The 15,212-nt window shown below is 33.2% G+C and overlaps 1 pseudogene; it reads left to right on the forward strand.

The window, feature by feature from the left end:
* Window positions 1-9,206: 9,206 nt before the first annotated feature.
* Window positions 9,207-9,730, forward strand: LOC143404239 (poly(rC)-binding protein 2 pseudogene; annotated as a pseudogene).
* Window positions 9,731-15,212: the final 5,482 nt, after the last annotated feature.

The following is a 15,212-nucleotide window of genomic DNA, read 5'->3' on the forward strand; positions in this document are numbered from 1 at the left end:
CCATTATGATTTAGAAGATCCTCACTATTTTAAATATGTTGATTCAGTTACTCATTCTGCATATTTCCATTTTTTTTTCATCAAAAATATTTAATTGAACACTTTTACATTCAGGGGTAAGAACAAAATATTTGTAAAAGAAAAAATAAAAATGAAGCTTAAGTTTCTTCTCTATGTGAAACAATTATAATATTGAGCCATCGCATCTCAGCCCAAACCAACATATATTCAATTTTCTTAAAACTCTTAGAATACTTATTCATTGGCTTCAGGGTAAGGGATCCTTCACTTGGAATTTTGATATAATTACTTTTTTCGTACAGGAGAATTCTACAACTGAGATATATCCTATGCCTTTTAATTTATTTTTCCTTTTGAGATAGTGTCTCACTACGTTACTACACAAATCTTGAACTTTGACCTTTCTCCCTCAACTTCCAGGTAGTTGTTATTACTGGCATGTCCTAATGTTCCCAGAAAGACATAAATGTTCTAAACTCCTTTGGTCCACCTGCTTTTCACCTTCTTCTTTTTTTTCTAAAAACAAGCCCTTGACAGCCTAAGATTTTAGATGCATCCATATCTTATATTTGATAAATTTGAACTATTGCAATATAGATTTAGAAAAAAAAGCTGCTTATTACCTATCTCTAAATTTTTCCAATCTGATATTCTAGAAATAGCTCCACAGCAATGAAAACTATAACCACAAATAGAATTAAGATCTAACTTAACCTTCAATAATGTTCTATTGAAGGCTCAAAAATTGACCTTAGTTTGAATACAATTTTATTCTAAAATTTTCCTCTATCTTTTCTCTTTGGAAACATTTTTTTAATCTTTCAAATATTAGTGATAAATTACATTTCATAGGTAATGAAATGTTAAACAAAATGAGACATTCTTCATCCGCCATTCCATTTACTTAAATATTTGGTTACCACCCCAAACTTGAGGTACTACATTATGTCTTTCAATTAGCACATAGTGAGTTTTTCTTTGAAGACTTCTGAACAAACACACTAGGATTTTTTTTTCCAGAATTCTTGGTACAGTTTATTTTCCTTTCAAATTCTGGCACCTTATAATCATTTTTCCCGAGATGAGTAAGGAAAGGGAGGACAAAAATAATATTTGCCTTTCTTTTAAGATACAGAAGCACCTAAATAGATCAAGTATTTTAATATTTGATCTATTTAGATGAAACTATATAAAGAATATTCCTGTAATATCTAGAGTATCCAGGTAGTCTAACAAGGTGCACCATTCTCTGATTGCAGGCTGCTCTGAGGGAAGGGAGAGTTACACACAAGTTGGTATTCTGTAGGTAATTCAACAAACATGGAAGCTGTGGGCATCTTGGGTCAGATTCATGTAATTTTTACACCATGACCACTCAAAGACATGGCAGATATTGAAGAGACATCACACACTAAAGTTTCTTAAGGGGGCCCTAAACTTGCTGTCTATTCTTATAAAAGAGAAATAAACAAAAGGTTCAAAGATTTGTTTTTAATTTTGATACCAAGGATTAAACTCAGGACTGCCTATACACTTAGCATCATTTTCCTCCCTTTTATATTTTTTATTTTTAATATATTGATCCTCTTTTTTCATCCTACTAAAATGCTGAGATTATGAACATGCATCTTCACACCTGGCATTAGGTACAAATACTTTTTCAAAGAGTTTCATGTTATAACCACATGTTCCTCTCATGTGAAAGTACAACCACACAAATGCACATGCACACTCACTTTTTAAAATTCCATCCAAACCTAAGGGGAAAAGCTGATTTAAAACCCTGTGTTATTTGAAATGTTCCAGGGAACCATACTTCATATTATAGTAAATTAGCTGAGAAAAGATGAAACTTCAGAAAATCATGCTTACCACACATTTGGAATTAAAAATGGGTGCCACCTTGTAAGGAAAGAGAAACTGAAAACACCTTGGACCATAGCTCCTCCCAAATATTAATTATTTACATGAATCAAAATTCTCATGTCCTGGTCCTGTCTTTAATATCCACTCTGAAGGGGTGTAGGCAAGAAAGTACAGAGTTGGTTTCAGGCCAGGCAGAGGTCACCAATCTGGCATAGGACAAAAAGAAAAATCCTGACTGTCAACCCCATTCTTAGGGACAGAGGGGCAGTATATTGAGCATTATCAAATTTACGCCAGGTTAAAAGATTACAAAGGTGACCTCAAGAAACCCAGGTTCTCACAATTAGTTGTGATTAGTTTTATTCTGCCCCTTTCTTCTGTTTCGTAATGCCCAATCCTGCAGACATATCATTTTTAAAAATAATCTAGATCCTGAATGTTAGAGGAAAAGTGCCCGTGACAGAGTCACCCAGACATCACAAAACCTGGAGATGAATCAAGAGATTTGCCTGAGACAGAGATGAATTGTCTCCCGGATTTTGAAGCCTACCCTCTATTCTTTGGTTGTTGCTCTGATTCAATAATTATCACCCAAATCACTTCTGATTGAATAATTTTTACCTGAATATAAAAAATACCAAGCTCAGACCCCTCTGCCTCTGAATTGAAGGTGAAACAATTTCAACTCAGGCTATAGGACCCCAAAATAACAAAATATTAATTTTATTCCTTCTCAGCAGAGCTTTCTATGTGCAAGAAGACTTGGCTATACTAAGGGACATAGGTATTTAATGTTTAATATAATGTTACATCAATTATCAGTGACAATAATGCCAATGACAGATTAAAAATGCAAATAATATAGTGGGAATTACTTTACATTTTTGGGTTTCATAACCTTCATACTCTGGCTAAATGAGGCTTGTTTGTTTGGTTCCAGGGATAGACTCCAGTGATGTATCACTGAGAAATGTCTCCAGTTGTTTTCAAAATATATATATATTTTTTTCAAGAATCTCACTAAGTCTTTGAGGCTGGCCCTAAGCTTGTGATTAACTTTCTTTACTTTCCTGACTCACCAGCATTATAGGTATGCAACAACACACTGAGCTCATGTTCAGAAATTTTGATGCAGCTAGATTTTAGAAAAAGTAGTCAATCTTCTATAGCATCATAGTTAAAAGAAATAAAATGATGAATATATGTGTAACTGAACTTTTAGAGGTCACAAGTAAAACAAATAAAATAATTATAATAATTTATAAATAAATTCTTATAATTCATAAGTTATCACAAAATTGGTACTTTATAATAATTTAAGTTATAAAATAATTAGAATTTTATTACATAATAAAATTATGACTATATTTTCTAAGAAAACTATTATATTTTTAACACAAACTATCCATAATTTTATCATTCTAATATATAAACAATGAAATTTGTTAGCTAACTACATGTATTTTTCATTCAACTTTCAATTCTCACACTTCTTTTCACTTCTAATACTTCTCAATGTAGATCAGCCACATTCCAAAACTTCATTAGCCACATGTGGCAAATGTGCCACATCACAAGTGTATATCTGAGTGCTGTGGTTTCCTGGACTGCAGAAAATTGAATAACTGAAACCTTCCTTTCTTATTAGAGCTGAAAAACATGTCTTTCTTAACAATATTTCTTCTTTAAACCAAATGAGAAAGAAATGGTATTTTTAGGCCCAGGAGTGTGCTATAAGATGAGAGTTGTCTAAGGCAGGCCATTCTTCTAAAGTGATAATTGTTAAGGTCAGTAGCCTTTTCATATATTAGACAGCAAACAGAGGATGATGCAGATCCTGCGGGAATTGTCCTCATGTCTTCATGTCAGTCTACACCTTGAGACTAAAATTTAGTTGTGGACAAAAATATTAAAACTTTTTTTATTTTGCCATTGGGCCTTCATCCTAGTGATCCAGCTATGGTTGTATGGTTTATCTTTTTTTGTGGAGTATGCTGTGAGTTAAAGTACTAATAACATTTTCATGTCTACATGCATTTTGGCATTACCAAAATCATTTTATAGAACTTTCAATGTTAAATCAAGTAAAAAAAAAAAATTCAGTGCTTTTTCCATGCCTAAATCTATGCAGTTATCTTGAAATTAGCATGTTTTGAATTCTGGCTTCCTGATTCTATTAAATGTATTTAAGCTATCAAGTATTACCAATTTGTCAAGTATTATAAACTACCAGCAAACTTACTAATTCATGATTCAAATGAACACTTTATGAGTAAGCCAAATTTAGACTGGGTTTATTTTGGCTATTCTGATTTCAGCAGAAATTTTACAAGCATATGTTCTGCTATTTGACATGGTTACCCTGTCCTGGAAGAGAGATGGCTGTCCACTCTAGTCTTTTCATTCTCATCCACATGGACTCTTCTCCTTCATAAGCCTAATATGAGCTTCTTCTTCTTAAGATGGTGGGATTTACAAAGATAAAAATGGGAAGACATCAATATACTCTATGTCTAAGAACAATACCAGTACATTTCCATATTTTCTCTCTTCTACTGGATGTAATATAATAGCCAATTTTTTATTCACAAATTGATGAAGAGATATTATCTCTTAATAAAAACAGCTATAAAAGAGTATTGCCAATTTGCTGGGATACAGGGAAGGATATGGAACTAGAGATATTTTTGCATTTTATACTTTTTTATCTTTTCTTCCAGAGAATATTTGTATGTCTATTCTAAATTTACAAAATTTTACCATACCACAGATACTAAGAGTCTAGTCAGGTTTTGAACTCAGAATCACAATTGCCTACCTCAAAAACTCAAAGATTTTCTTAGGTCACCATAATCATGCAACTTTTCTAGGGCTCTTGATATAGTTAAATTGGTAGAATGCTTGCCTTGAATGCAAAAGACCCTAGGTTAAATCCCCAGCACCCCCCAAAAAATTATAAAACTTTTCTAGGAATTTAGTAACTAAAAAATTATACTCTGCTATAGAAGCATAATTCTTTTCAGCTTCAGATCCTTTACTACTTTTTACTATTCAAACACTTTCAAGAACACTCAAGTTTTTTTTTGTTTTTTTGTTTTTTTTTTAATAGGGAATAATTTGGGTAAATCAAATTGGACAATGTTTTGAAAATAAAGCTAAATGAATCATTTTTATTTCTCATCAGGAGATAATAGTAAAAAAATGTGCATAACACACAATATACAGGCAACTTAGTTTGTTCCTTTTCTTTGGTTTTCATAGTCTACTTTTTAATCTACACTAAACCTAGACATTCTTTTCATGAAACAGTCTCCTGATATGAAAGTAAGAGAACAAGATGGATCTGCTGAAAAAGAATATTTTTTCCACCAGAAGTTTGACTAAATACCTGAAGATATAAGAAAATAATCCTTTTATTTTTTTCAACATAGCAAATCTGTTTTCTATAAACCCCAGATGAAAGGCTGAAGTGGACAAATCCACAAAACACACAAGGAAACAACACAGAGCTAATGCATTTTCAACTGGGAACCAGTGACGAGCCCCTCTCCTTGTATATTTATTATTGGTGAGGTCATATGTCCATTTCTTGAATGTCATAGAAATATATTATATGTATTTTTAACAAATAGAATGATAAAAAAAACCTTCACTGCTTTTAAGCACAGAATATTTACATCATCCCCCCAAAAAAACATTCTCTTTCACATGCAACATTTTGTTCCCAGAAGGATGTTAGTGTAATAGATTATAGAACTACATTTTTATTTTGCCTGACATCATGCAATATAATTCAAATACAGCTGCTGAACTATACAGTATCTGTGAGAGTCAATAAGCATGTGTGCATCAGTAAAGTGTTCCTTTGTATTGATGACTGCTTTTATATTTTATGGATTCACTACAAATTGTTAATGTTAACATTCAAGAACATTTGAGTTATTTCTTATTTTGGATCATTAGGACTAGTGAGGCCATCAATAATTTTGAACAAATAATTGTTAAACTCAGCTTTTTCTTTCCTAGTATTTCAAGTAATTCAATGACACTATATATTATTTTTTTTCTGGTTGCTATGAAAATCATCATTTCCATCTTATCATTTCAATTTAATTAGTGTCAATATTATATGAGTTTACTAAATACAAAATAAAAATCTTACCACAGATTGTTTATTTTCTTGTAGTCTTTGTGCAACTACTATAAATATTTATGTACACATTATACATCCCCAAAATATACTGTATAATTTTTTTGTATGAAATAATTATAGATTATTATAAAACAAAGAGAAACAAGTATCAATCATAAGATTGCTAATACATGCTACCCATGATGATACACACCTAAAATAATTCCAGTGACTTGGGACGATGAGGCAACACAATAACAAGTACAAATACTGCCTCTTTTACTTAGCAAGGCTCTAAGTCACCCAGAAAAACACTGTCTCTAAGAAAAAATACAAAAAGAGCAAAGGAACTCAGGATGTGGCTCAGTGCTTAAGTGTACCTAGGTTCAATAAATGGTACCCTCCTCCCCCCAAAAAAAAGATTTGTAATATATTATAAAACAGGCAGTGTAGTAAAATGTTGACAATAATGTAACAAATACAGAATTTAATAGATAATAAGGAGAAATTATGAAATGTTATGAGTCACATTTTGGCTACAATATTAGTAGATATTTAGGTTTTGGTAAATTTTCTTTTCTATGTGCCACATATTTCTAAGTATAAATTTTCAATGTCATGATTTATAGTCTGAGATACCATTTAAACAACATGATACATTATTCTTTAATTGATTATTTTATGTTCTACAAGATACTTTGCTCTCAGATTTTTAGAGTTTCATAAAAGTGAATTCAAGAATGGTTTCAAAGTCACTGAACACTATACAATAAAAAGTATAGAGAACCTTTAATATCCCTGGTGAAAACTCTTAGACACATTAAAGATGAGAAAACAGTTTTATGTGAACATTTTGAATTTAAGTCTTCACTTTCAAATATTTACCTACACAATGACAGTATACTTTAGATAACATTCAGTCAGAAATTCACCACATTATACACTTTCATCAGAAGTCCAGGTGCATAAGCTTTGTTGACTTTTCTATTTCATCTACTTTTTTCTATTTTTATACCCTTCATTTTTGGTTACCTTGAAAGTATCTACTTTTTAAGCTCTGTTATTACACATTTGGGGAAAGAACAAAATCAAAATAGCAAGCCACACAAGGAAGCTACTTTGTATATACCTTATTTTCACCATTTTAAAAACATTGGTGAGAATCTCAAAAACCCACAATTTAGAAACAAACAAACAAACAACAACATCAAAAAAAAAAAACCACAAGACCACCAAACAGACAGAAGTACATTCATGAAAAAAACATGAAAGCAATAAATTCTCTTCTCTCAATTAAGTAGATTACAGAAGCAATAAAGAATTCCTCCAATCTTTAAAAACAAAAACATATATTTTCAGGAAGTTGGTCAGAATCAGCCCTCCACTTTTGAACACTGCAAAAAAAATATATTCAAAAGTATTTTAGAACAAAATATTTTATAAAAAATAAATAATGAAAAGTTATATAAAAGATAGAATACTTCCTAAAGTCACATCTACAGTAAGCAGCATTTAAGAAAAAAAATTAAAATGCTGTCAAATTTGAAGAGTTTGCCTTACCAAGCTGTTTCTGTTTCTGAAAATATGTTAGGCAGCTTTCAATTTTAATTTTCAAATATATGCACAACCTGGAAAACCAGTATTTATATTTGATACCTACCACTTCAGCATGATTCAGTTTGGTCACACCATCAATTAAACTTGCAAAAAATCTCTAGATTCCCATTGCTGCTAAAGGAAATAATCACAAATATAACAGCTTAAAATAGTAAAACCTCATTCTTTTATAGTTATGGATGTTTTTATTATTATGACAGAAAATTAATATCAAAGTATTAGCAAAGCCACGCTCTTTTCAGAAACTCTGGAAGAGAATCATTCTAGCTTCTAGTGGCTGTTGGTATTTTTTCTGAGGTTACAAATGTTTCCCTTTTCCTTGTAGTGATACAGCCTTCAAGAGAGACAAACAATATATATATATATATATATATATATATGAGAGAGAGAGAGAGAGAGAGAGAGAGAGAGGAGCATGGTGCTGTCATAACAAGCTACAACATTCAAGCATCATAGAATCTGAGAACTACAGCAACATAGGAGGTAGATACTCCATTGAGCTTATCTTATTCATGCTCAGACTATTTAAAATTTCATGCACAGTGGATGAAGAAAGAGAAGGGACACAGAGCCAGGAGAATGTAGCAAGACAGGTTAATTATGCACAAAAAGTGAGTGTGATGGATAAAAATGAGACATCATACACTGTCTTTCGATGCAGATCAGAGGACAGAGCCATGTCCATAGTGGAGGTCTTGGAACCTCATAGTTTTTCTTGGAACTCTGGAAACTCTCTCAATCCCTTGGAGCTTTGGATTATTCCAACTAATACTCTATTCATACTTTCTGCCTGTCCTTCATCATCCTCTCACAATAAATGTGCATGGTACTTATTTGAATACTGGAAAAGGAGAAACTACATCAGTGATCTCTGTTACTCAATTTTTTTAAGAACCTTTCCTGTATATTTCCATGGATTCATGTATCTGGAGATGAATTTTTAATATTTTAGAATGAGGAACACTCAGTGATCAAAGCTAAAATATAAAGTGGGAGAAAATACTTGCAAAGTACATATGTAGCAAAAAGTTGATATGACAGAATGAAAGTGGTTTATATTTGTGAGGAAAAGAAGGCATACAAAAAGAGTATGTTACAGTCAAAATATTTCTAAATTCACTTAATAAAAGAGAAAATATTCAATAATCACATGAATACTGAGACAAGTTAACAAAAAAGGAAATTTACTATTGCATACCAACCAGGAAGGGAAACATTAACTAGAAAGAAAAAAAAAAAAAACCTGAAGTTAAAAACATTGGAATTGGCCCAGACCAGCAGAGGCAGCAGCCAGAGCACTCTCTCCCGCCATCCTGCCTGCCCTCTGCCTGCCTCCACCTGCCCTGAGTCTCTTTCCTCCTTCCTTCTCCTCCTCCTCCTCCTCCACCCTCCTATGAGTGGGGGTGTTGCCTTCCCACCATTCCCTATTGTTCTGCCCCCCAGCCTTTCCCCTTCCTGCCTGCTCCCCTTTTCCCCTCAGTCATCTGGCACCTGCAGTTTTTGGCTTTCACCCCCACCAGTGTCCAAAGACTTGACCACTCAAAGTCCAGCTCCCATAACACTGCTCAGCATGGACACCAGTGTGATTGAAGCTGGATTAAATGTCACTCTCACCATTTGGCTACTTATGCATGGCAAGGAAGTTGGCAGTATCATGGGAAAGAAAGGTAATTGGTTAAGAAGATGTGTGAAGAGAGTGGTGCACATATCAATATCTCAGAAAGGAATTGTCCTGAGAGAATTATCACTTTGGCTGGACCCACTAATGCCATCTTCAAAGCCATTGTTATGAACATTGACAAACTGGAAGAGGACATCAGCAGCTCTATGACCAATTTTACAGCTGCCAGTAGACCCCTGGTCACTCTGAGGCTGGTGGTCCCTGCTAGTCAGTGTGGCTCTCTCATTGGAAATGGTGATTTCAAGATTAAGGAAATATGAGAGAGTACATGGGCTCAAGTCCAGGTGGCAGGGGATATGCTCCCCAGTTCAACTGAGTGGGCCATCACTATTGCTGGCATTCCACAATCTATCATTGAGTGTGTCAAACAGATCTGTGTGGTCATGTTGGAGAGCATAAGGAATGTGGCATAGTTGGGAATCAAGGATCTGAATGTGGACATAATGGAAGAAAAGGCAAAGTGGAATGAGTAGAAGAAAAAGTGGTGAAGGAGTAAAAGAATAGATCTGAGGAGGAAAAAGAAACTGCTAACTGTGTATTAGATGAGAAAAATATTGATCACAAGGAGGAGAAGACAGGAAATATTGTGGCAGCATAATACTTACCCCAGTGGCCTCATCTTAGGCAATTCCTAAAAACCAGAACTTAATAGTATAATCAAACAAGGATGCCACACACCTGGATTCCTGCTCTTTGAGCTCTACAGAGATGTCACACTCTTTTTCTTTCAAGACTTCTAATTTCTTCCTCTCCAGGCACTGCTCATCCAACTTAAATCTTCTGTTGCTCCATTTCTAAACCTGTTCCATCTGAGCTCCCTCAGGTTGTCTCCAGTAGCTCACACCTAATCTTTTTTTTCTTCAACCCATCCCACCACTCCTTATACTCTGGTAGCCTCCCATAACTGAACTATTAATGCTCCATTACTGAAATTTTGAGCTACCCCTCTTTTTTCTGACTCCTGGATCACCCTCTGATTTGCTCCACCAACAAAACATCAAGCATATTTGGTGTAAGATTTTGTTTCCTATACAATGAGCTACATCTTTCACTCATTTTATTGTATAATTAAATAAATAAATTATTTCACTCTTTTTAGAATAATACTTTAAAAGAACTAGTTGGAGAAATATAGTTGAAGTTACCACTAGGGTGACTGGAGGGTATAGTTAAAGCAAGAGGATATGAAGCTGTTTTCTGTAGCATCATTAATGTTCTATTTCTTAACAGAAATAGTAGCTACATAGTATGTTTCTCTTGTAATAATTCAAGATCTGTAGAATTTTGATGCTGACCAAGTATTTGCATTGTTAAATACGATCAAGTTAATTTCATAAAAGGTGGTGGGGAAGAGCATAAGGGAGAGACTAAAAAATCAGGGTACTAGAAATTATACTATTAAATGATTAATTCAAAATAAAACTAAGAATTCATTAGCTAAATATCGGTCTCAATATTTTGAGAAAGACAATTTTTATAGGTATAGACTGGAGGGAAAATACTAACAAAGGAGTAATATTTAAACATATTAACAGTGAATATAGCATAGAAAATGTCAGTATTTCTAAATATTGCATTGAAAACACAACTAAAATTAAAAGAGCTCTGGTAAATTTCACAAGTAAAATTTTTATATTATTTATATATTATATACTTGTAAAATGTATGGTATGTATAATGATGCCTCATTTAATGATGTGGATACATTCTGAAAAATACACCAAAAGGTGATTCTGTTATTTTGCTAATGATATAGGGTACTTACATAATTCTATATGGTATAGACTACCACATACCTATGTTATAATTTAGCCATTAGAGTACATAAAGTTCATTATTAATGAAAATATTGTACCACATATTATTATAGGACTAACATTTCAGAAATCAATATAGATCTCATAATGAGGTGAATTATTAGTCCTGTGAAACTAAAGACAGAATACTTAAAAAGACTCTGGCCATTTAGGCAAGGATAAAACAGAGAAACTGACCTATCATAAAGGAGAAAAAATGACAACTTTTCCAAAGAAAGCTGCTAAAACAATGGAGTATCTGCATAACAAAAAAGTCCCATTGTATTATTTCCTGGTATGACTTAATAAATCATTCAATTGTAAAAAATACTTTAATATGAAAGAAAACCATAAGATATGCCAAAGTTTTTATAAGAAAGAGATTTATTCAGTGTATATACTGGTTGGTGACTGTAATGCCAGATACTTGAAAGAAAAAGGAAGAAATATTGCAAAATTAAGATCAGCTTAAGCATCTTAGTGAGATGCCTACTCAAAATAAACTTTAACAATGACTGTGAATGTGTCTGATAGTGTGCCACACATTTCCTTAATCATTCAGAATAATAAAATAATAATAATATAAGAGAGAGAAATATGGTTGTTTGTTTTCAAAGTTAAATGATATTTTTATAACAAAACAGAAAAAATACTTAAATTCAATTTATATTTATAATATGATACCATTAAAGGGTACAAACTGAAGTAACAAATTGGGAAAAAAAAACTAATTGTCTCACATATGACAAAATGTATGCCTCACATATGATAAAGGAGTAACAGAAGCTAGGGAAAGAGGATCCCAAGTTTAAAGCTAGGTTAGCAACTCATCCAGGCTCATAAGCAAATTAGAGACTGTCTCAATCATAAAAAATAAAAAGATCAGGGGATGTTGCACAGTAGTTAAGAATCCCTGATTTCAAAACTAGGTACCAAACAAAAAAAAAGTAAATAAAAATAAAAAGAATGTCAAAAACAGAGACTCCAAAAAAGAGAAAGTAAGAGCTATGAATGGTAGCAGATTTCTATACTCCCAGCAGCTCAGGATACTTAAGAAAAAAAAATCTGAATTCAAACCCCATCTTAGCAATTTAGCGAGGCCCTAATCAATTAAGTGAGACCATATATCAAAACATAATATTAAAAAAAAAAGATGTAGGATGTTGTTCAGTGGTTAAGTCCCTCTGGATTTGATCTCTGGTACCAATTAAAGGAAGGGAAGAGACTTCAATAGCCTCCTTTTTATTTTGAACATAAGTGTTCAATAATTATAAAATAGCTCAATAGCTTTAGAAAATTGAAAAGGCAATGTACATTGAGAAAGATATAAGGAGAACAGGGTTAGAAAGACAAAGGGAATACAGTGAGAAAAATGATTTCCAGAACCCATTTGCATCATAATACATCCAGTTTGACAAATATATGAGTCTTCACATAATTTTATCTAGATGTCACATACATGTGATATTTTGCATTCATGCATGTTTAAAAACATGTAGAGTTTGAGAAAATAAAAATATTCAAAAGAACATAAAAGACTTGATCATATACATGATTGTGTACATGATAAAACTCATCATTACCAAGTTGTAAAATTTCTTCTAAATCTACAATATCACCTCATTAAAATGTTAGCACATTTTACTTTTAATGAGAGAAGTGACCAGAGCAAAAATTTTAAAATTTATCTGGAATGTTATGTTATACATGAAATCAGCCCCCAAATTGTGAATTAAAAGAATAACATATTTTACAATAATAAAAACCAAGGAATCATAATACAATACAAAATCCATAGATAAATGTATATGTATGTAAAACTTTATTTGCACTTAATAGAAATTGAAAGGTCAACATAAGTCTGAACACCTCAAGAACAACATCACATGTGAATGATTGACATGGCCAAACCAAGAAAGATTGACTTGGGGGCAGAATTCACTGGTGTAGTTTATGTATACAATCTGCAAAGCACTGGTTTAAAATTCCAGCCTAATGATAAAAGGCATATCTTAAGTGAGGGCAATGTTGCAAAAATAAATGAATAGTAGCTCCTGACTTTCTCTCCATCCATGAATACATTAAATGGAAATATTATGTTTCAAGTTCCTCTTAGGCAAAGTAAAATGAATGAGTTGAGAGATTTATATAAACAGTACAACTAAGAAAATATCTGCCACTTATATGATTTTAAAAAGCTAGTGTAGACTTGGGTCTCAGTCCAGCCTTAGGCAATGTGCTATGTAATTGGAACAGAATTAACAACAGCCAATGTCACCCCGAAAAGAGGAATATTGGACCATACATATAACTCCCTACCTCTAAATAGTTTTTTGTGCTTTAGATTTTAATTTTGCTTGTGCTGAAGAAGGATCTTCACATTCATACTACTAAGAACACAGAAAAAAAAATGATACTTATCTATGTTCTTGCAAGGGCATCCATGTGCTTAAAACCCTGGGATCAGGACAGAAAAATAAAATCACAAAATATTTTGGTGTATGCATATATGGGTATTCAGAACACAAAGAGCTCCAGTCTCCAGTCTGTACCTCTAAAAACTCCATTTTTTCTCAGCAGGAAAATTTGTCTTCACTGACTAATGTAACATCTTCCATTCAATGGAAGAAACTAGTTACCTCACATATAACAAGGCACTCTGAAAAAGAAAGGTAGGAGACTTAGGCAGAGGACCCCAAATAGAAAGCCATTCCAAATGCTCAAGTTCTGAGAATGAAGCTTACTGATGATTTGCAAATCTCCCCTAGATCACAAACTATTGGTTTTCCATTGATTTGCAAGCATCTCAATGGGCTGGTAAAATCTCAAGCAGTAGTAGTTCAAAGAAGGGATTAAAAAGCACATATATTTGTTAATTCCCAGAAAAGGTTTTTACACACTCTCTCTGTAGATACTTGATAGACTGGATTCCACAATCTTCCCTGACATTTTTGATCCACAAGTCAAATAGTGGACACCTGTATACTGAGCACAGGTGTTAGAGTAGCTTTTGCCACCAGGCACAGTTGCACATGCCTGTAATCCTAGCAACTTGGAAAGTTGAGGCAGGAGGATCTTGAGTTCAATGCCCAGCCTCAGAAAAAGTGAGGCACTAAGCAATTAGTGACACCCTAACTCTAAATAAAACACAAAATAGGGCTGGGGATGTGGCTCAGTGGTTGAGTGCCCCAGAGTTCAATCCCCAGTGCATACCCCAAAAAAGAGAGGGAATAGATTTGTCAGTAATCTAATACCAAAAAGAGTCAAGAAACTATGGATCTGGGAAAAAGACAACTCTTGCACACTGTTGGTGAAAATGTAAGTTTAAAAAAGTCACTTGTGAAAACAATGTAAAACCCTTGAACTACTTAAAACAGAAATAACATATAACACGGTTAAATTAATTCTGGGTATAAATTCAAGAAGTTAAAATGAGTAAATCAAAGAAATTACTGAATGCCCATTATCATGTAGCAGTATTGACAGTAGTCAAAGAATAAAAAAAAAAAAAAAGACTTAGGTGAAGAGTGTCTCAGGAGTTTTATTTCAGGTGCAAGGGATCCAACTACTCCCCAGATAATCTCCACACTATACTTCAGACTGCTTTCTCTTGGCAGGAGAGGACACAGAGATACAAATGGGCTATACACTCCCAAACTATATAGACATGACACCGTTGGGTACCTCAGAAACAACTGACCCAGGAGAAAGGACATATCATCCTGCCACGTCTACAATGGGAATCCCACTTAAATACATTGCAGTAAGGTATCTGTGTCTCTGGAAGAATAAGAGAGGACAAGCATGAACATTTTATTACAAAGTATCAAGTGATTCTTCTCTTTCTATCACTCATATTAAATTCTCACAAACAGGAAGATACAAATCCCATAAAAAGTGCCACCTAGGACTTGGGTTGTGGGTCAGAGGCAGAACACTTGCCTAGCATATGTGAGACACTGGGTTTGATCTTTTGCACCACATAAAAATAAAATAAAGGTATTGTATCCACCTATTACTAAAAAATAAAATAAATATTATGAAAACCGTGCTATCTAGTATTAGAAAAATATAGTTACAAAATAATGTGTCTATTTGA

This window comes from Callospermophilus lateralis, chromosome 7 (assembly GCF_048772815.1).
Source record: "Callospermophilus lateralis isolate mCalLat2 chromosome 7, mCalLat2.hap1, whole genome shotgun sequence".
In the NCBI taxonomy this organism is placed as follows: Eukaryota; Metazoa; Chordata; class Mammalia; order Rodentia; family Sciuridae; genus Callospermophilus; species Callospermophilus lateralis.